Source organism: Ischnura elegans, chromosome 9 (genome assembly GCF_921293095.1).
Source record: "Ischnura elegans chromosome 9, ioIscEleg1.1, whole genome shotgun sequence".
Lineage (NCBI taxonomy): Eukaryota > Metazoa > Arthropoda > Insecta > Odonata > Coenagrionidae > Ischnura > Ischnura elegans.
In genome coordinates this window covers 16,795,597-16,819,999 of record NC_060254.1, presented here as the reverse complement: position 1 = coordinate 16,819,999, position 24,403 = coordinate 16,795,597, and the positions used below count along the sequence as shown (strand labels likewise).

At 40.9% G+C, this 24,403-nt stretch overlaps 1 protein-coding gene across 10 annotated transcripts in view; it reads right to left on the bottom strand.

Moving 5' to 3' along the window:
* The window catches only part of LOC124166112 (semaphorin-1A-like), a 915,056-nt gene extending 894,546 nt beyond the window's left edge, over positions 1–20,510 (bottom strand). For all 10 annotated transcript variants that reach the window (XR_006866398.1, XR_006866399.1, XM_046543761.1 and 7 more), the window contains exon 1: positions 19,715–20,510. The gene's annotated coding sequence lies outside the window, so the exon portion shown is untranslated. The remainder of the gene's footprint in view (positions 1–19,714) is intronic.
* Between the last annotated feature and the right edge of the window lie 3,893 nt (positions 20,511–24,403).

Genomic DNA, 24,403 nt, shown 5'->3' with positions numbered 1-24,403 from the left:
AATCGCAGGATCTGATTAAAGCTGCGTCGAGATAACATTGCAGAAAAGACTCAAGATGAAGACCAAGTCTATATAACTTCCTTTACAATTGCCTTTAGTTCATTTAATGCTTTGCTCCTCGACAAATGCTTTCAGCTGTTGCGCGTGGGATTAGAAAAGACTCGAAGGCAAGACGATACCAACACGCGAATACTTTGTTTGAACTCGTTGAGCTTAAGATGGGACACAGAGGAAAGAAGAGTGAACTAGTTCCACGGGGCATTAGCAGAAGACAAATGGGACAAGATGCATGGCAGGACTGGAGATAGAAGAGGCCGTATGAAGAGAACAGAGTGCAGAAAGAGACTTGAAAGAAACACAAAGGATTTTACTACAGAAAAACATATAAAAGGACTCATTTGTATCATTACAAGACTTTCATTTAGTCTCTTATGCTCGCACGTAAAAACGTTAACTGAAGAACGAGTTTGAGGAGCGTTTATCTTAGGAGAAAATGGAATAAGATACTTGATCACTGAAAAGGCCATAAAGTAATCAATCGACTTTTGAGCTACTCCAAATGGTTAGAGGAAGAATGTGTAGTTGCGATACATCGCGATCCCTTCGATGATTGATTAAATTTCTAAACATATCACTAAAAAAAATATGCATCAAAACCCTTTAAGCTGCGAATCACTCTATTGAAGACAAAATGAAAACCACGATTTCACGAAAATTGCCACAACTCAACCAAATTTTATGTTTATTGGTACTCAATTTCCTGGAATATACGGCCTCTTATGCATTAATAAACGCAAACATACTTATCGCCCAAAATGTGACACAATTTAAATGCATTATACATTTATTGCACAGCAATAGGTCTAGAATAGACAAACTGTCAATATCTCTCAAACACAAGAACTGTAAATGTTAGCAACGAAATAAGAGTGAGGGCATTCACGGGGCTCGAATACTGACTACATCTTTCGTAGTTTCTCCCGAGCAGTTGTTTGTTGATTGTATTCGAAGGCTTCAAACCCGAGATTTGAACCAGGGAAATAGTCAAACGCTCTAATGACTGGGTAACCTTCTCGGTATTCCCACCGGGTTAATTCTTTCATAACAGCCATCGTTTCAAGCTCCGTCTCGGCGCTCATCACCAGGGCTCTATGAAACGTTGGCCCTTATGAAAGAATTAACCCGGTGGGAATCCCAATAACAGTTTACCCACATAATTCGCCGGGTAAGCATCAAATCATATTTCGCTCTATCCACTAGGCCAGGGGTCTCCAATTTATTAGGCCACGAGGGCCACATTCCAAGTTCCGAATCGCCCCGCGGGCCGGATAGCAAAGTTGCCGATGACTGAAGTATTCGATGCCAACGTCTACTGAAGAATCCGGTGGCTTATTTCTTATTTACGAACAGTTTAAGGCGACTTTGACGTGCAGTACAGCGCTGCAATGATCCCAGCGGCGTCTCACAGAGTTAAACGAGCGAGAATCGCGCGCTACTTGAAACGAGTGCGCGGGCCACATCCGGCCCGCGGGCCGTATTTTGGAGACCCCTGCACTTGGCTTCCACGCTCCCATTTCCAGCTATAGTTATAATATAAAAAAACAAAGGCAGAAGTTTGGAGCGTTTGTTGGAGAGTATAGTGCGGGATTCGGACGTCTGGGAAAAATGAGAGTGAAGACAAGAGTCTAGAATGGGTGGGAAGGCGTGGTGGGAATCGCGAGGGATAATATCGCGAAAAGGGGGGGATCAAGGGGAGCACGCACTCATAAGAGGAGGTGTTTGGCGAGTGAATGAGCGAGGCGAATGGGATGGCGGAGGTGGACGTGGCGGTGGGCGGCTAACTGGACGGCCATGAGGACACAAGTGGAGGAAAGTGAATCTGGAAGACGAGGAGGAGAAAAAAACCGTTCACACACACCACTAAGCGCACTTGTCAACGCGCTAATAGGAGGAATAGCGCACTTTTCAGTTTACTATAACGGTCTATACTTCACTTTAAGATAACTAGCGATGGGAGGAGCAAGAAAGAAATTATCAGCAGAGTGAAGCCCAGGTGAAGAGAGCATTAATCGGTTTAAAACTGTTTTTCTATACCTCAGGCCTGCTAAACCATTCTCTATTTGCAATGGCATCCACCTTAGATTTCATGCAGGTCATATTCCACATCGACATCAGACAACAGCCGTGAATTAAGCAGCGTGACCATTTTAGGGGCCCAGATTTCCATTTAAATACAGGCACACGCTCGAGCAGGCTTTGAAATACTAATCCAAGCCTGTCTTTCAGGGCTATGTTTGCCGACGGACTTATTGTTAACATGTCCCAGAACGTCTTAAGGTTTGATAATCAAAAGTGAAGCTGAACCCAAAATATAAGAGTTTATAGATTCCTCAAGATGGCTAGACACTCTACCTCTAGACTTCACTCAGAAAGGGGGTATTATCATAACATTGTATCGAGTTCAATAGTTCAACCAGGAAAAAATAGTTATACCAAAGGAGTAGGCATTATTTTCCTTTTTGCAAAAGTAATGTTTATGCGAAGTCTATTATTATTTACGCCCATAAGTTATGGAAAGCACCGCCTACAATTATTAGCTGCTAATGTACTGCACTCTTTAAAATTTAGGAATATATTATGAATAAATCATACTATTTTCATGCTTGTATTTGAAAATTGGCACACGGAACTTGAAATACCCACCAAACTCCCAACCTGTGACATGTATACTTTTTACCTTACATTTATTTATTTGTACGATTTATGATTACCATATTAATTCAACTGTGATGGAAACATATATATATTATTTGTAATTGCTCTTAGGGGGGTTTTCACAGTACAATAATAATTATTATTAGGTAATTCGGCTTACGACTTAAAACAAATTTTCATTTAATGGAATTCATTAGATGGGTTCCCAGAGAAAAAAATTGATGCAATAACTATAGATATGTATCGCTTCTTGAGTATGCAGTTACCCAATGTGACCTGCTCCCTCGAAAATGTTAAACTTATATTATGGGTTTTTAGGGATAAATTTTGATGCATCAACTATAGATTTGAATTGCTTCCAAAGTATGGATGTTACCCAATGTGAAATCCTCACAGTGAAACGCGCAATCGATCGTCATCTGCAGGTGAAGAAACATCGACTTTCGCGTCTGCATCCGAGGAGCACGGACAACGAACCTGCGCGGATTCCGATGGGACTGCCAAATGGAGACGTTGCCAGCGCCTCGGCCAAATTGCAGTCTGTGTCTGAACCTGCCTCTTCCCAGAGGACAAAAGCAATGCAGGCACCGAAATAAACGCTGCAGACAGGGCGCGAGACGATATAGACGGAAATGGAACGGCCATTCAAAATACTACCGCCCTGGCCAGCCGAAGTGACATAACACGGCGAGGAAAAGGGTCTGTCGTCGATAAGCAACCTATGAGAGATGGACCACGGGTAAAAATAATCAGCGGTGATGCCATTCAACCAGTTACGCCGATGCATATCATCTATCTTTCATTCATCTCTGGAACAGCTCCATGCAATCAAAATACTTTCTCCATTTTAATCGCAGTCACTGTGAGAAGGTGGCAGATTAAGGGGGGAGGCTGCCGCCCATCGCCCCTGTAATTTCTGGTAAAATTGACTAGGTGGAAATCTTTACGTTACTAGGTTAAAAAACAATTTTGAAAATAATCGATGAATACCTAAATACCACTAATCTACGCTCAGAACTCTTGATTTATTATCCGTGAGAGGTATTCCTTGTCACCAAGGCTCCGCGGTATGCAATGAACAGGTCCTTCCAAAATAAACAACTCAATCATCTCCTGTCGTAAGCATACAAACAACAGTGTAAAAATAAACATCAAGTACACAGAGACAAAAATAAGATCAGCAATAATTCAGCAGACATCATCGATATTTAGCAATAAAATTTGAATAAAATTCCCCAAATATACCACAAAAGCCAACAAATACAGCGTTTACGAAAGATGTAAAGAATCCGATAAGGTGAACCGCATGTCACTACCGATATTGCCATAATTCTACGGGGCATAGAACAGCATTGCGGAAAATGAGAGAATTAACACCACGAATAATCCATTTTGGTAGAGTGTCAAATTTTATTTTTTAAGAGCCACGTAGCTGAAAAAATTTTACTCTTTAAAATTATATTCTCCGCTGCGATAAATTGACGAATAATTTCCAGACTTACAAATGAAAATGACTCAGTTGTATTTTTTTTAATTGAACGTTGATCTAAAACTGAAGCAAAGATTGAAAGGGAGCTAAATGTCATCAAATCATTTTGACAATTACACCTGATTATATGAGAATTTGCAGAAAAAACTTCCCTGTTCATAGTAAAAATCCAAAATACTAATATAAAACGATGACCCATAAGTAAAATATGAACAGGTACTTAATTAGAAGCGACAAAAAACAAGGTATTATAAAGTTAAATATTTATCGATGTACAAAATAAACTTGATGTTTGAGCATTAAATAAATAGAAGCATGAAAAAATATTAATAACGGTTATGTTAACTCAACCGCTAAAAATGGAGCAGTATCACCCTTACGCCATCAAAATGGCCATAGAAGGAGAATTACTGTAATCTGGCACAATTATTGCGAGTCACGTTTTCGGTCGGTAATAAATCATATAAAAGGCCGTATCGTTTATGGAGAAGCCACACTTGGACACCACAAAAGGGCAATATGAAGTCCAAGCCACCGAATGAAAATAATAACTGTAAGTCTAAGACTCGATCTACGGTAAAGCATAGAGACGTGACTCGCCTATTTAGAGATGTTTGTTTTTTTTTAGACAGTTTGGATGAAGAGAAGGTTCTTTACATTATAGCAAAATGTCATCTACAGAAATTATAAGTCATCATCACCATTCTGATTCTATGTTCACGTAATCATGCGAAAAATCCACAGAGAAAAAATCATATAAGAGTTTTTTAAGTAACCTCTAAGAATCAATAAATATACACACATTGATTATGTTTTGCGTTTGCTAATTTATATGCCAAATGCCCCCTCCCCACCCCCAATTGGGAAAATTTGGAAAAATGACAGGCCCACAAATTACATTTTACATAATTTTGGCGTTTCTGGGTTTGATTAAAAGATTACGTAAAATTTACTATATGTCAAAATTGGACAATAGTTTTGAATATTATTTTTATTTTTCGAAGGCTTGGGGCGGGTGCAACCCCCCTATAGTTACGCCACTACTTCAACTCATAAGTCATCTTCGTCTAGCACTCACAACATCCAACAATAGGGAAAAACGGTAGGAGAACACGACAAATCACCGCCGCGTATCATACGCGATCTGAACTCAATAGAACGTTTTTCATTTTCAACGCGCGAATGCGAAAAGGAACACTCAATGCAGTTGAGTAAAAAGCCTATTGTGTCCGAACCCATCGTCACTCGCTGGAATCGAAACTTACCCATATACATAAGCCACCGAAGGAAAAAATAAGAATGAAATGATAAAAGATAGCGTTCTGCGCAAGCCAAGAAGGAAGGCATGTTCGAAAACATTGCGACGAGAGATTTCAAAATTTCAGAGTTTGGTGTATGCGCTTTCTTCTCGAAAAAAATGCAACACAACCCCCGCTAACCCGCGCATGCAAAAGATGATACGCCGCCAATGGCGCCTCACTGGACCACTTCAGTCAAAAACCGCCACTACCCCAACCACTCCCAATACGACCGAAATGAATTGAAGATGCGGAGGGTAAAAAAAAGAAGACGCAGCAGATATGCGTTTTTTGGCGAGATCGGAAGGGGGCTGGAGGGTAGGCGCGGACTATACGATAACGTCGTCAATGCGTACACACGTCTTCTGCTGCTGCTAAGGAGATTTCATTCTCTCCGGTCAATTGCGAGGGGGAAAACTAATTTTTTAAATCATCTTTTTCATCCGAACGATAAATCCTGAAAGGAGGAGAGAGCCAAATAAAAAATAAACAAAAGTCGAACCTCATGACCAATCTCCTTCTTCTACTTCTTTTTTTTTATTTATCCTGGCCCTCTCCGAGATGAAAATTATCAAGCTATGTTTTCTCACCCTCTTGCGATCCATTTAGCTGATTAAAAGTTCTGGAAAAATATAGGTAGATCAAACACAGAGGCCCGAAATGGGTAAAGACATAAGAAAGAAGAACTTCAGCGGACTGAAAGGTGATGAATGAAGTAATCGTGGCAAACATTCAGCGACTTAGACAATGGATTTGTCGCAAGATCGTACGTCAGCGCGTTAGCAATTGGAACACTTATGTAAAACTGGAATGAAAATCGAGACTCGTTCCTGCAAAGCTTAACAACCTTAACCAGTTAATATAATAAGATGATTGTGAACACGACCTCACACAATAACCCTCCCTAAACGGAAATAAATGCCACATTCCTCTACTAGGAAGATAAAGCTAGCAAATTTACCGAACATTCCACGTAAGATAGAATGAAGTATGAGCCATGCCATGTATTAATAGTAAAACCATATAATTTTCTTTGGTGAAAAGTTATTAGAGTCTTGAAATCAATACTACGGCCAAGAATGCATACATATATCAAACAGAGCCAGATATAGATCTCCCTTACATGGTTATCCAATACATAAATTATTCAGCCTTTAAAGTTTATACATTGCAAACAACTAATTTTTTTACAAAGTATGGATAAAAACAATTTAAATCAAAGATCACCAGGATTCAGCCACATCAAATGAAAAAGAATACAAATTTCTTCGCCCAGCATCCGTGAAAAGGGCCTTTTTCCTATTTTTCAAAGCCAACGAGCGGGAAATAGTGTTATGACATGGACGAAGTGAGTGAAAGAACCGCATTATGAAAATTTAAGGGATGCATTTTGAGAGCGAGGTGAGTCACACTTAATGGAAGAGAAGGCGAGAGATAAAAGCTTGCGATGACGCCGTGCGAAAGACAAAAGGGCAGAGTTTACCGTTTCTCTCGGGCAGGTGACAATCTGAAATGGCAGCTCGACCACAAAACCCTCTCTCAGTAACAGTCCTCAATGCCCTACTTTCATGGTCAGAATACACAATATTGCTATAAACAATTTTCTCTATTGAGACTCTATGCCATTTGATACATTAAAACTCTCGGTGATTTCAACGACCGACTGCTTAGAAGTAATATTATCTGTTTAACAACTTATGCAAGTCAATCCTTTCTAAACTCTAATTATGCAATTTCGGATAAGAAATTCACTGATATCATTTAAGAGGTAACGAAATATATTAAAATCAAACGATAGGTCATTAGATACAACCCAAAACCTATATCTCAAAACAATAGCCCAGCCAAAAACCTTGTTTCGCGTTAACTTTAATTAGAATGGTATCATGCTGAAAGAGAAAAGTAAATGAAAATAGTGGGAATAACAAGGTAAATAAAAATGTATACATGGAAAGGATAGTTCGTAGTTTGTAAGACTCGAATGAAAACTGTACCTAGAGCGCAAGAATACAGTGACTATGGAGGCTTTTAAATGTGTCTCTAAGATAAAAGATAGCTATCCTTTATCTCAGAGACACATTTAAACGCCTCCACTTAGCTGTCAGATATGGATAGAATCCCTTGTTTCAACGTGCCTAGAAATGCCAAGAAAAATTCTAATTAAGAGCGACCGATTTTTCTCAAGGAGATTGACAAGTCGCCAACTTGAGTGCTCTCTGGAATACACCTTGAGGCAGCGACTTGGGCATTCTAACCGTTGCTGGGATCACGGGGAACAATGGGCCCGTCGGGAGTAGTAGCTACAGTGGCGCTAATCTCGGTAGTACGTAATTCTCTCAGCGGCGTTCAGCTGAGGGGTGAGGTTTGCAAGAGCTCTAACCCCATTCCCAACGGGCGGCGCGCGGAACGCGTACCAATTCCCGCTCTTCGTCTCTTGCAGTCGGAAGACGGCGAAGGCCTGCCCCGGCTACTTTCTCTCCCGGGCCAGTCGAGAGAGGGACTCGACGAGATAAGACTGACGTATCCCACCGCGCATAGGACGTATGCACACACCTTCAACTCCGCGCAACACGGTTACTATGGAGAGCTATCACATTTTTACTCCAGGACTACTTCTCTTCAATCTCAACTTCTCTCCTCCGTTCCCCGAAGCAGTGCAGCGAGTAGGTACACCTCACCGGAGGGCGCCGCCTTAAATTATGCAAACGGGGCAAAGTGAAAGCAGTCACTCGCTGCTTCTCGGACCTCCTCTCCGATGGGAGAAAGAAAATTCCGCGAACAATGCTAATCAGTGAGGACAGTAGGGGAGCGGAGCTTATAAACTGACTGCGCAAAATCTATTTCCGCTTGGATAAAAGCACGTCAGCGAGAGAGAAATTAAAAGCGGGCAACGTCACCACACCTCGACGGAATATCAATGAAGTGCGACCCGAGACTAGAATAATTCGCGCGAATAAGACAAAGGAGATTGCAATCTTGAGTTCTGGCATGAGCATTCGGCAAATTCACGGCGAGAGTGCGCAGGCGCTGTCAACTGGCCAATCTATTTAGCGAAATTCAAGCCCAGGAGGATCAGACACAGTTTCCTTGAAGTTACGTACTTCGCTGGATATTATGGCAGTAAGTTTTAAACCCACTCCGATCATGCAATATCAATGCAATACATCAGTGGATAAAATCTCAGCACCTACCTTTGCATATATATCGAAAAGCATCGGGAAATACAAAAAAATAAAGGGATAAAGTGCTCCAAGCGTTGATTTCTAAAGCATGGGTGCAACAATCCGTAAAATTTTTAATTAATTTATATAGGCTCAAAATGGGTTTTTGCCATGTAATTTAAGACAAGTACTTGCACCATCAATATAAGAAAGGATGCGTGTATCCACGAAACGCAATATTTTAAATTATCTTTAATTTATTCTCATCCTCAACGCATTTCTGAGCAAGAAAACGGTTAAAATCAGGAATAGGAAGCAAAAAACATGCTAATTCTGTTGATAAAGTGACATAAAAGTCATCGCAAACTGTCAAAGAAGCTAAAATTTGAGAAGCATGTACCAATATTAAATCACCTAGCACGCTTGGAGTTTCTTAAAAGAAGTCCTCGGGTGGTCAAAAAAGGGAAATGCCTACAGCGCTGACATTGAAAAAAGCAGGAGATGGTCAATCAAGCTTCATATAATCACGGAACAAATTCGTAACCAATGGACCACACGGCTATTTGCTTAACATATTCCGCTTACTGATAGCATAAAAAGAGTAAACAAAGCGCTCAGGGCGACGCTAGCGCCATCAGGGAGAAAGGCAGTGGATAAAACCTTCTCTTCGCATAGTATCAATGAATTCCTATTGCTCCTCTCTGCATCCGCTTCCTCCTCCGTTTCTTCGCTAAAAGGAAACTAATTTGCATTAATCAGATCACCAACGGACGGGCGCGCCACCCATTAAATTGCTCCCCTGGACTATGTGGAGAGAGAGAGAGCAGAAAAGAAGGGGTTATTCGGAGTCCCACGATCGGTAAGAGGTGGACGGTCTCCGGCGAGCGACGCCCGCGGGGCGACCAGAATGACGGAAGACGAACCGGTTGGGCAGGAGGAGCAGAGCGCTCAGGCGATGGAGCGGAGAGGAGGGGAAAAAACAGCTGGAGGGGAGGGAGCGAAAGAGTTAAAAAAAAAGGACGAAACAAAACCATCACCACCGCTCCTCCCCTTCTGGCTCGGCGAGACCAACTTGGTCCGTCCACCTCGCCGCACTCATACACACGTGGAAGGGGGGAGTAAGAAGGGGACAGCCACTGCGGGGTGGGGGGAGAAAAGGCGGGGGGCAAAACAAAAAATAAGCAATAAATCGAGAAAGGAGGAGGAGAGGAGGAAAGAGTTATCGACCGGGATTGACTAGTTAAACAAACCCGGCCTCAACTTTAACGGCGGCTGAAGCTTCTTCCACATCAGACGCTACTCCTGCTGCTGCGAGCGGTCAAACTGTGGCGAGAACAAGACGGCGAGGCGATAACTAGCACGGAGAACGTGTAGGAAATGCGATTGCATAGAAAAGGCCCTAGCCCATCCAGTTGTAGCTTCATGTTTGGTGCATTTCAATAGGTATCAAACAATGTCCTCAGCGCTCAGGTGAAAGAGATCAATTTATTCACAATATTCACCATAAAATATATAAACCATCTACATCTACATAATACCCTGCGAGTCACCTCTAGGATGCTTGGCAGGAAAAAAATCGTGAGGAAAAGCACTGAAAAGGAATTAATTTGATCGACCATACCTGAAAAAAACTAAATTTCTGCTTAAAGGCCTAATTATAGCTTGTTTCTCCCTGAAAATCTGATCGCTTTGCCCATCATCGACGCACTTTTATAGAAGCTCGGTGGGTCGACAACACGTCTAGAGGCCGACTAGAGAATTTTCTAATGTAAAATTCGCGAGTTTAACAAACCAGGCTTCAACTGTAACGGTGTCTTCAACTTCTTGCAAGCCAGACGTTACTTCGTCGTCTGCCGCTGCGAGCGGGCGCCACTGAGCGGTCAAACCCCTGCGGGAACAAGACAAAGACTGGATAACGGGCACGGATTGCGCATGAACGCATTGGTATTCGGCGGGGAAACTGACAGCATCCGTCATTTGCGCAATGGAAGAGTTGAGAGAAACCCGGCGTCGGCATGATATCATAGCCATTACTAAATATTGCGATCCTAAGATTAATTTCTTAGGATAAAACTTATGTATTCGCGGAACGAAATTGCAAAAAATTCACCCGAAGTGATGACAAACTGAGCTACGAGATCTTCCATTATTAGCAGTATTATTGGCTTACTCCGCGATGAGTTCCATTTTCGCTTATTGTAACATTATAAACCGTGTTTGGGGTTAGTGCCCTAACCAAAGAAATCTTAAGGTTGAATATTTGAGTGAGTATGTATGTAGCAGGATATCCCCAAAATTAATTCAATATATTTCTCTCATTTAAATTAAAAATCCTAAATCAGTCTCACAACGCTTTTAATTCACAGTTATTTTACAGAAAAAATGCAAATAATTTGGAAAATGTTGACACAGCAGAATATGTTTTAGAATGATTAGTTTTCCCGGGCATGAAAAAGGATCAGTTTGAAAGCAAGAGAATTCGTGCTTCTACAGTTTGTAGAAGGAAGTTAGTTCACGAATATAATAAGTTCTGACGAAAATCTCAGAAAAAAACTTGAGGACTTCTAAGTTCAATATTTCGCTTTTTACCAAGGATAACTATATCACCAAAATAATGTTTCAATGAATAAGCCATAATGATTCTTACATGGGTATTATCAGCATCTCCCTTGGGTTATCCGTAGTGCTGGCACCACTGACACTTAAGAATCACGAGTCACAGATATTAGCGCAGACAGAAGCGGGAGCCGAGGGGAGTATTTCGGACGGAAGAATCGTTATTGGAGCGCCCGAGGGCAGAGACACAACGGCAGAGTGGTACATACAAGCATACACATACGCACAACGATTCCCTGTTGCGAGGCAGAAAAGCCGCATGACGCAGTAGCGTGATTTTTCACGCTCTGACTACACCGTTGCTATGCATATGAAGCTAAAACTAAAAGAATTTGCTAGGTTAGCGAATTAGCGAGAGCGTCTATCTTTTATCTTGCATCAATTTTATTTTTCCTTCTTTTTTCCATGAAATTTCATTCTTTGTATTTTTGAAATCGCTTCCGTGCCATTTTCAACCAAATCCTTTAACTTGCCCACTAAGGAGTGAGGTCTTGAGGAAATTTTTCCTGCAATTTGTGTACGACCGGGTAACGCTCATGTATTGATATCTAAAATTAATTTTAATCCTTACAATAACTCAATAAATGAAATATAATTAAAATAATTTGTAAAAAAAACACTTGAATCCTAGATTTATTTGTAGCTCAAACCTAGCTCAAGTAGAATCAATACATGGCGACGTAATTTACGAGGAGTATGCAATTGTTCTCTTCCAGTTCCTCTGTACAGACGCCATTCTCAATAAGGAAACACCTACCAATTTTCATTGACTGGATCAAAACAGAAGTTAAATTTGTATAGTGAATCAAATTACAGAAACAGGGTGCAAAATAAATTCCTACGACTAAAATAACCATAACAACGAGGTTATTTGGGAAATAAATGGAGTCGAAATCAATTAACCAAATCTGGGACGGCTAATGTAGAGACTTGTGAATAAATTAATCTGCTCCAAATTTTAATTATATTACTTGAGAACTAGATTTAAGATTATCCCGTCGGTAAACTATACTATCGCAATTAGGTATAGATACCAAAGGTCATCTCCATGGAACGCTGTCTGTACAGATATAAATCCTTTCGCTAGCCACAACTGAGCATGCAATTTTCTGGGAAGAAATCAAGAGCCATGACGGAAAATGAAGGATAAACGTAACGTATAGATGAAAGAATTTAATATACGTGCCGTCGGCAAGGCGCGCGCAATGTTATTATCTTCGCGAGGGCAACGCAATGAAACGACGGGTTCTCGTCTCCTGACCTCCACTGCATTATTCCGCGTTCGGCCGCCATCGTCGATCGTTTCCCTTAAAAATCCAACCATGACATAAATCCCCGCTCCGTCGGTGACACAAAAACACAAACATTGCCTACGCTCGTTTTTTCCCATCAGCTAACGTGGTGCACAATCTCTGAAGCGACGTACGCAAATGAAAAACTCCGGAATGAAAAGAGATTTTTAATTTACACGCGCCGAACAACGTTATGACGGTCGTCGAACGCAAAAGTTTCTCTCTGAAGCATTTAATTCGTGCCGAACTGGATGAAAATGACGAAAATTTAAAAATAAAAATTGCGCTCTCTCTCGGCATCATGCACCGACGGAATTATTTTTTACTTCGACGAGCTTAAAGCGGAAACAAGTCGGTGGGGGGAGAGACATGGAAGGATAGAAAGGCGATGGAGAGTGACGCTTTGTGTGTTGTACCTGCAATGGAGGTAGGTACGTGTGTATGTACAACGGCTTTTTTCACGTCCGAACATTGCTTCCATTGAGTTATGCCTAACCGCTTTAATTCTTTGGAGTCAAACGCTTGAATAGTCTTTTCTAGAAATAAATATATTTCTCCTTCCCTAAAAGAAAATGAAAACAACATACCAAAAGAAGAAAGAAAATCAAATTAATCGTTATTCGAGTAATGCCTATAATAGCGTTGGAGAGAGAAGACTTTAAAAACCCTTAATAAGAAGACGGGATATATTAATGGACCACATAGTAAGATACGGATATGAGAGTTGAAGTAAAGAAGAAATTCATTAGCACTTACGTTTGAAAAATGCTTATATATATGGCAGTGAGGTATATATGATGGTAGCTTTGAGATCTCGGGTGGAAGCATTCGAAATATTGCGTTTTAGAAGAATGATGAAGATCAAATGGATAGCTCGTATCAGAAAAATGGAAGTTCTTTGAAAGAGTAAGAGAAGTCTTTTAAAACCTCTGGCATAAGATGAGACACTTTAATTGGCTACCGTGAAGCTTGATGGTGTGATGACGGCAATTGTTGAAGAACAGAGGGACTGGAAGAGGGGTAAAATATCTCTCGGATAAGAAATATGAAGACATAATGTGCCGAAGGAAAAGAATCAGAAGAATTTAAGTTCCAAAAAAAATATTTGATCGAAGAATTGATAGCCAAGAACTGCAACAACCGTATCCTCGGACGTGTGCAGGCTTATCACGATTCACAAACCATGTTATTAATGAAAAAAGCATCGGTACTTGACATACATGGTTGCCAAACATCTAAGTTGATTAGTAGCCGGTGGTGTCCAGGGGAATACGCGTTTTCTCACATTTTATAAACATTAAACTGATAAAATATAACTTATAAACAAACATTTACGCCCCTAGATAGATAAGAAACTTTGCGCTTCGAAATAAAAGATGGAAACAACCGTAGATGGGGTAGAGTTTAGGTGAATCTTTATGAAATTAACCATAAGTGATAAGAATGATTACGTAATTGCCATAGCAAGGGTATCTTGGCCGGAACTCAAACCAGGTTCCTTCGCACCTGAGTATAGGTATCTATAGTCGTAATGATTAAATTGAGATGAAATAAAATCGGGGAAATACAACCTTCAATGGATCAAAGGTGCTATTTCCAAATGGGGGAATGATCTCCGATTCCGTTAAAAAAATAATATCCAATGATAATGCTCCTGAAATCCAATAATAATAGAACAATAAGTGATGATCTGACTCTCATATAGCAGTAAATAATATCAAATCACAATACCCAAAATGGAAAACTATCAAAATGACCACTCAAAAGCTTCACTAAATCAGCGCTTCTACTGAAACGTTGTTTTGCAATAGGCGAAGATAGAGCTCTCCGCAGACTAAGCAACTAATGCTTTAAAGCACAATGTACCAAACCTGACTTTAGGCATGCAGTTAGTACTGCCCAAAGTACCATCTAGCGATTTGATCGATGGATTTTTCTTCCTCATAGGAAAACCCACTAAAATCGCTGGCACATTAATTGCGTATGCTTGGTTTCGCTAATAGTAGGACCCGCCTGCCTTGGTGACGGTGCGGGATTCTTCGTCACTTCCCTTCCTTCCCTATCCCCTCCCAGGAGGCGTCGTCGGGCTCCTATCGCGGCGGCGCCTCCTTCCTTTTTCCTTCCTGTCCTTCCCCTCCTGCGGGCAGAGGAAAAAAGCTAGCGCTTAGAATCCCTGCCCCAGGAGTGTAACCCGCGAGCCCGTCCTAGGTGACTCGTTTCCACTGCCCAAAGTACCGTATTAGCGACAGTTTCAAGATATTAAAGAGATATTGTAATCAAAATATAAGAGGCGGAAAGCAGAGAATTATTTCATAAATTGTGTATTTATATAATTCGGCTTTAGTATTTTTCTCGGAGTATCAACCAGCAAAAGAATGAGAAAATGAAAAAGACAACAAAAATAGTTGGAAAACTAAGAGGAACCGGCTAGAAATCCACCAAGGGATTGAAAAAAGTTGGATCGTTGTGCAAAATAAAACGCGCAGATCTACACCCGGAAAGGGAACCAGAGAAAGAGATTAGCATTAATGGTAATCCCCTTCCACGCAGCCCTTTTATTTTTAGCCTGGGCGAAAGCTCTCCAAAGAAGGATATTTTCCATTAAAATTTTATCCATGCTAACGAATTCATCTTCCGTCCAAAGGTAAAAAGCTGACGGGAATGCAAACGCGATGGCGCCCGGTGGCTCAGGAGACGCCATGGCGGGATAATGGGCATGATTAAGGCCTAAAGCCGAGCCGCTGGAAACAAATATTTTCAAGGGGAACACGAAGAGGAAATACCCCGAATATGACCGTCTTTAATAGACTAGGTGTACACTTGGAAATAACCCAGGACAATCACGATATCTCTTCGAAGTTTCCTTTCGGTTGGGACACTGACAATTATAATTATAGGTTTTCTCGAGCACTGAAGTTCCTCAGGGGAAATCATTATGCCTCATCAGGGTGTAGCTACCTACCGTCGTGAAAACCTTCACATCACCGAGTAGCATCAGTGGGATAACCTACGTTGAGTTCAGTTCATAGTGCCAACTTTCGCCACCCAAAATATCTTTAAAAAAGCACCTCGACTTCCAAAAAATAAATTTTGTGAGCCATTTATTTACCAACAAAATACTATAAGATTATAGATTCTTTCTTAGCTTAGAAACTGACTAGGACAAAAACGAAATGAAAGCTCGCCCAAGACTGACGATGGTAACATTGATGACAGAGTGTAGTCTTTAAAACTTACGTCACACGAGTCCCTGCCGGAGAGAACGCTAAGTGATACAGCAAGTCTAAAGGCCGTTTTACACGGTACACGGAATTGCGCAGTCTGACGTACGTGTGAAGGCGCAATCAAAATTACGTCGTGTAAAGCGGTGAATTGCTAGAACTCATGCGAGAATGCGTGGATGCGAGACGGCAAAATAGCCCCTGTTCTAATTTCGTTCATGCATTCGCGCAATTCCACGCCATTTTAGAAATTAATGTAGCTCTAACCTGCGCAATTCCGTGTACCGTGTAAAACGGCCTTAACGCGCAGAAACATTTCGAAGTTTCAAATCTTACGGATTCCTCGAAATTGATCAGTGTGCCATGAAAAATCTTTCCATATGGATTTGTAGTGGGAAGATATTTTCTTCATCAAAGTGTTTTAAAAGGATGTGCAAGTAATATAAGTTACATGCAGCAGGATATTGTCTATGAAACACCATCTACACGAACATGACACCCAGCAAGCCCCCTGTGGCGAGGGTGGAAGGACACAAGCCGTTATCGAAAAACAGGGGTTCGTAAGAGATATTTGACAACTGAGTCCCACCTATTAATTATTGAAACCTTTATTTAGGGGGAAAACGTATTCCCACACTGATTCGTTCGTCAAAATATCTCTCCGAATTCTTCGTTTCTGTCGGAATATCTCACCCTAACTGAGGGGAAAATCACAAAATTGAGATTGGATGTCAATTTATACATGAAACTCGTTTAAGTATCGCCTGAATAATTGATGGGTAATGGAAATGAAGGACTGCAATATTCTGAAATTCTTTCTGAAAATGAATAAAGAGCCCAAAGAACAACGAAATGAGACGAACAACCGTAGCGTAACTGTCGGGTAGCAACGGCGACAGCACAAGGGAAATCTCGGAGAATACGCATGTGGTGCGGGAAAAAGCCAAAATTTGGCGAGACTTGGATTTAAATTTGAATTCCTCTTTCATATGAACATTTTTGTAGCATGGTAACCCCTGGTATTCAAACAACGCGATATTCACGATATAAATAATAATCTTTCAAACAAGATTTTAAACCTAACCATATACCCTAAACCCTTAAATATGTCAAATTATTATTTTTGACGATGAGCATTATATTAGTGAAGCTTCGGCTAGAATATTATGTTTCCGAGTGGCTCGAATTATATGAGTAATCTGTTCCCTTATAGTTCGCCCTAACCAAATCCAATTCCATTAAAAATGAATTCAATCATCATTGCCAATTTGAATCAGGCGCAAATAGTGGATGTTAAATTACGGGAAATACCTCTTAAACCCTAAGCACAAGTAAACCTCAGCTTAGAGAAAATTATTGATGATGGTACTGTCTCATCGCGATCGGGGGAGACAAGAGGGTTCAGTCTGGGAAACTACCCTAGGGATCAAGGGGGGACCGAACGGACAAGCCTCGGCGGGCTACGAACCCACTTGGGAGCGGATAGGAACTGAAGATCCGCACTACATCACCGCGTTTGGAATGCTGAGAAGACTGTGGATGAAATAACGACACCCGTCTAAGCGGTCACTTCCTCCAGAAGCGAAGAGGGGCCGCAGACCCTGTGATTGGAGCCCAGGCCGAGTGCCACCCGTGGCCGCTGGAGAGGCAGACGATGCCCCGGCGGGGACCGCCTACGATGCAGGGGCGAGAGCGGCGCAAGTACAATATTATTACTACTCAAGTGCCATATTGTTTCCATTCCAAATGAAATGCTTTTTAGAGCACCCAAAAGTATGTATGATAGTCGCAATGATTACATGTGTACATACTCAAGTGATAACAATAAAGTTTAACGACAAGTGCCAGAGTGACCTTATTTCAGACTCAAGACGAATTCATTGAAGAACTTAATTTGGTACTAGAAAGTAGTACTTTGGTACTTTTCACTAACCACGAATCGACTTCACTCTCAATATCTCTATATAAATTGACGACGGACAATGAGTTCGCCCAGGTTCTCGCTGTTGTATTCAAGTACTCCAAACCAATGCGATATAATATTCACCGGAGACGAGGAAAATCGGTTGCTATGGTATTGGCGTGCGTACTTTAAGATCAAACTCAATTAATTATTGGTACCCTTTCATTGAAAAATAAACAATCAATCAATCGAAGAAGCCCTACTTAATAGTAAGCTTTGCGAGAAATTCGAGAAAATATTTGTCATGGTATTTGCCTGGGCATTTATGGCAATAATTGTTGTTCCTACTCAAGTAAGGGTACTCAGGTAACAATGAGTTATTTCATTCATTCTGAACCGTAATGCGGAGTACGAGAATTTGGCTGTAAGGTATTCATTAAAATAAATTGAATACTCAAGTAATTACTGGAGTATCCAATCCGGCATTAGGACGTTACTCGAGCCGAAATGAGTCTATTCGACTATTCGTACTGATATTCATTAAAGAATTTGGTCGCAGTTGTATTAATCGCAATTCTTTTTGTATTTAATCAAGTAACTGCTACTGTATTCTTGTTAATTCTCTAGAATTGGAGAACGGACGGATGATTATACTTTTGGCACCCTACCCCGGCCGATCATTCTCTGGCCGCCCACGGTGCCTGGCCGTCCGCCGCGCCGCTGGCGAGGGTCACCCCGTGGGAGGAAGGAGAGAGAAGTGGTCAAACGGGCAGTCTGAGGAGACACGGAGGAGCCAGCCAGCTCGACTCCCACGCGCACTTTCGCAAGACAGCTGTGTCGAGTACCGCGGGATTGCCCGTCCTCCTCCGTTCAATTAATTCCTCATTCGCCACATCCGGACTAGGAGGACATGTAAATAACCTCCTCCTCAAGACAACCTGCGATGACATTCCGACTGCAATTATAAGTGTTCGCGATGGCGTGGTTTTGTGCGAGGCATCTTCGAGAGCATCGTCCAATTTCGCCGATTAGCACAAGGCTGAGCGCACATAACTTGACAGCGGATTCCTTCTTTCCCCCGTCAACAGATTCGATCAACGCCAATCTCAGTGAGAGGGATAATAAAAACTCGAGTTGGAAACGTCAGTAAGGTTTTCTTCGAGATCAAAATACGAGTAGAAATACCTTGCGTAGATTGACAAGAGGTAGATTAACGTCAGTAGGGGATCTGGCGTGGTAAAGCGATAGGTGGGCTACAGTTGACCAATGTTATGATAATAGTTATACGAATGAACAGTACCTCTCCATGTCCGAGGACTGCAGATCCGACATTTAGCGCATCCTACTAACTTAATAGAGGATTGTAGTCTTTTTTTATGGCCCTTTATTGCTTATCATCGATGAGATATCGTTATCTTGGCGAAAAGATAAACGCTTCTCGAAGATCAAATTTATTTCACGGATCCAACAACGTTTACTACGCCCTTTTGGGTTTACCAATGTCATGAGTGCAATCTTCCCGACAATTACGAAAAACTAGCGCTCAAAAGATACATCCAGCGCTAAACGCGAAGACTAAGTAAAAGAATTCAATTCCTGCCGGAATTATATAGATGTTGTCTTTCACCGCTTAAATGTTTCTAATTTCCTCCGTAACTTTGAGTTCTGGCGAAAAGCAATTATATATGTTTTAACGAGAAAAATACTTGCGACGCTTTCCTCCCGCTAGATGAATACAAACTTGCCCGATTTGTTGATTTTATGTCTATTATTACTCCATCCTCCAGAGAAACTAAGACTTATTTCTCGCAAAGTCCAACACTGGCGCTTAGCAGTGCTAACTTCTAGCTACTACATTCCCTCGGCAAAAAGTTGTAGTGGAAAATGAATACTACTTCAGAATTTTGTACCCTTTACGGCTTTCTAATGTTTCCGAAAATCAATTCCCATCAAATACAATTTTCCCGACATGCATACTCTACAGCGAAGTGGAAGACACAGGGCGTAGTATTTCCTTACCTTTTAAGAGTCCCAAGACAGCGAGTCTGGCAGTCTTCCTTCGAGTCCGGTGGCAGTTGCAGACCGGCCGCTGCGCGCGGACTCCCCGGTCTCTTTCCAACCACTCTCCGACCCCTCTTCTTGGATGACTTCGTCCACTTCACAGTTGCCTCCGCAAGAACACTGACTCGAACACCATCACGTATCTAACACACTAACCACGAACTCAATTAATCCTAATTGCCACAGTGAGAGGGTTGATAATAATATATCGAATGAAGAGAGATAGAGAGAGAAACACGATTCAAAGTAGAAGCAGAAGAGGTTTTCCTTTCTTCAATGAGCGTCACTAATCGTCGAAAAAGAGGATTATCCACTATTATAATTGAAGAAACACGAAGAAACAATTGGGAGACTTCGTCGAATAGAATTATCCGAGGTTCTTCTGATAGAAAACGTTGAGAATAAAGAGGAGGGTGCTGCAATATTTGTGCCGGGCGGGGAAAGGTGATTTTTGGGGGCAGGGGTATGATGTATAAATATTCTCCACAGGAAGAACGGGGGCGGGATAAAATTTACAGGCGACGAGACGAAGGTACAAAATATTATATTCCGTAAAAAGCGACACTTAAAGAACACTTATACAATGCAGGAACAAACACACGAGAAAACCAGCGAATATTATTCAAGTCTGGCCGCAGACGCGTAAGCACTGCGCGCAGCCGCGGAAAGGAAGGGTATATTTTCTTGGTATCGGGAGGAATTTTAGTGAACAACACAGACCGTCCGAACGAGTCCACAGTTTGTAACTCACTGAAGAAAGCGGCCGACTCACCCTCCCCTCCACAGCCCTCCGGGCTGATTGTATGGGAGGGGAGGGGAAACTCGTAGCCGCTGCGACTCCACGCGGCGGGCGGTCGGACGAAAGAGGGGAAGGAGACCCTCACTGAGCATGCGCAGCAGAATCAAAAGCGGAAAATTCGTTTCGCCGCAAAGAGGAGGCAACGAGTCGTCTTGCCAACGACGCGACAGACAGATTCGTTACTGTCGCGATTATTATTATGAAATTATTTATATCATCAAAATTACCAGCCTTTTGAGAGTAGGTACTCATGAGAAATTGAAAAATAACGTGGAATGTGTTTGATTGTTGGCTACAGTTTACATTTATATCTACACAAACCCCTGGATATTTGGCAGGGGGTGATCAAGCACCATCAACCAACATACAATGCAGTATGCAAAGCGTAAAAATTTGTGAAGGCGTTGTAAGCTTTATCTAAGATAAGTAAAATTGGAAATTGCAATATTTCCACTGAGTCTTATTTTGACACTACACGTTTAATTGCGACAAACAATATTATAAAGTGTAACATAAGACTTAATAGATCTTCCTTATATAGGTCTTGGTGCTTGAAGGGGTGGGGTGAGGTGGAGGATGGAGTTTGGGTGTCGAGAAGTGGGGATATTGAGGGTTGTGGGAGAAAGGGTCATATTTTAGGGTTTCGGAAGAGAAGCAGGGAGGGGGGGAAGAAAGGTTCCAGGGTGGGTGAGGGTACCACGCACGTCTTCACCGTCTTCTTTCGTGTTGTGGTCGTCCGGATGGAGACCTCGTCCAGATAATCTTATTCTCCTGGGAATTAGAGCTCCATACAATACAAGAATGTAGCATGAATACGCATATAAAACTCGATTGCTTATAAATATAACTATTATTAACTATATTATTATATATTCATACGATTATTTATAAATATATCTATGCAAGGCTAGAAATGAACATAGGCTTTAGTGCGAAGAAATGAAGGACAAAAATGAGAGTCAATCTGATAAACTGATGATTAAAATGATGAGGGATTGATAAATAAATAGCCTTAACTTTCATTCCATAGGCCTAGGTTCGAATTCCGACGCGCCGGTGAGGAAATTTTTCGTAAGATATCCAATCTCCATGCACAGTTTATATACTCTAATTTGGTCGCCTTCAACTCATTTGTCTTTAGATTAAAAAAATATTTTGTCCTCCAGTGCCAACCTTATAAAATGGCACTCTTCGTGTTTTTTTCCAAAACTGCTCCACTCAAGTTTGTATGCCGTGCCTTGGAAAATATATAATGCCAGAATCGGTTGAACCATTTCCTAACTCCATTTCCTAGAGTGAGGACTTTGGTATTTGTTTTATTGGCTAAATTGGACGAAAATTCAGATACTAAGTGAAAAAGCATAGAAGTTCTTATATACGTACATATATATACTTGAATTGTTAACATTGAAAATATTTTACAATATGACCACGGAATTTTTTTCAATCCATTCGACTTTCCAACTAATCACTGCTTTTCCTTCCCTCAACTTTAGCCCCTCCCGTTAATCTCCCCACCCTGGTCGCTCATTCACTCAACTGAAACATTTTCATAGTGAGTCACCTTCTATTCCCTTTTTTTTACTACGACTCAAGCCATTTCTTTTTCTCTCACTCTTTCATAACCTTCCCCTTCCACCTTTAAAACTAAATTTACCCAACCGTCACCTTGTTCCTAATGGCACTGAGCTTCCGAAACCCGGATCGGTTGAAGAACGTTGTGCTTTTTATTAATTTGATTGTTAGCAGAGGCACAGAACAGCATATTATTTTAAGTAGATTATTTGAGCGGTGAAATCCTATTTTTTTGAATGAATTGAGATGCTTGTCCTACGTAACAGCCTTCACAATCGTAGCAAGGGATATTATATTCAACATTGATTCATAAATTTTTAGGGGTCATTGATCGCAGTATGCTATAATTTCATGAAGGAATATTATGTTGAAAATATTAAAAACATACCAACCCTTCAAGAATCGCGGTCTGTATGATCCACTCCCTTTTTTGTCGCAGCATTTGAAAACGTAACTTAACTCAATAGTGACGACTGAAACAGACACAAAAGTCATCACCCGAATCGTCAATGGCCGAATAAATCGATATTCCCTTCGATGAAACGAAAAATGAACAAATCTAATTGCAGCAATTTCCCAATTGAGGCAAGTCACAGGCCGCTGGAAGTGCCACTGGAAATGTGGTTACCTAGCCGGAATCGATTGTCCATATCCGCCTGAAGCCGCAGACCGGCGACATATTCCGGAAACTGTTCCTCCACTATCTCGTCGAAATATCGGGAAAAAATATGCAGCGACGGCAGTTACACATGTCAATGTTGCATCGGTATAAATCAAGACGTAGACTTGGTGAACTCCAATGCAGACACTTACGTTCTTTCTTCATCGAAAGGCACCTTCACCATTTTTTTCTTTTTAGATTGTGATTGGAAAGTTTTTTTTTTTAACCTTTGCGCAGATGAGTTTTTTACGTCACTTACTCCTTTAGATGCAGTCACCGTTCATAATAGTTCTTATATACTCCATGGAAACTAACTTAATCGGTGGAATAGTTTAATAATAATAATAATAATAAAAAAAAGATCTCTCAAAAGAAAGGTACTAGCGATGAATTGCTATATAGTCTTATCAATTTTTTTATTTTGTAAACCGTTCATTCATTACATTTTCAGTTATTACTAAGTTATTTTAATCAGTTTCCATTCCGTGAGATATCAATAGGAATTTAATATTTAAGGTTCAGTTTCTGGAGGACTTTCAACTAGCGCTATTGTGTCTGGGTATTTAATTTTACATAAAATGCTCAATAAAAGCATTAAACGCACTCACAGGGGAAAACACCTCAATCTCTAGTCAGGTCAAATGCGAGCGAGTAAAATTGATGTCATCAGTTAAAATAAAAATCGTTAGCATAATATTTAGCCTATGCTTTATTGCATCTATACAAGTGAAACTTCGATTTCCACCGATTGATAGTATTTTGACCGATATGAATATTTCACTGAATAAGGGAGTGAAAAAGGACTGATTGCGTAAATCAAAGTACAATTAAATGAAAAGCTTCCCTTGTTTGCTGGAATATGAACATTTCCACCTAATTACTGCAAATTCTCATTTAAAAATTAAATGAAACACAAAATATTCAATTTATATGTAAGAAAATAATTTCTAAAGTAGTTATACCCCGAATAAATTTAATAATATGATGTTTCATAAAAGTTCATCGATCCCTGAGTTGTCACGATAATGACACAGCTTTGACCTTAAATCAGTTAGCAGGTTGACTCAAGCGGGAGAAAAAAAACAGGCGAAGAGTGTGACCAAGTACCCTGAGTCTTCCATCATCGTAATCAATTTCATCTATTCATTATCTCTAATCCAGTGTAACCTCGGAAAACACGAAGTGCGACGGCTTACCGAGGGATCGATCAATTTGCATATTATTCCAAGCCGATAGGATCGCGAACTTGTGGTGTGAGTCACGTGGAAACTGCGCAACTGCTCGCGAACTCCGTTAAGGGGATCGGGGGTCCTGTCACTTGGGTGCCGTATCTATGCATGAGTGGGAGGGAGGGGTGGAATACTGTGAATCAGGCAAAATTCGTCGAAGAAAAACCACTGAATTCATGGTTGCTCAATCATGACTCGCAAACCCAAATTAATACTGCGAGGCGTATCCATAAAGAATGTACCATTATGAAAAAAAATGCAGCTAACAATTTTTTTAGGATCCCAATTTTATTGGGAAGTAAAAGAAAACCTTTTACTTTAAACATCTTTAACTAATTTTCTATATACCTTTCTTATTTTATTTTTAACACTTCTCCTTCTAG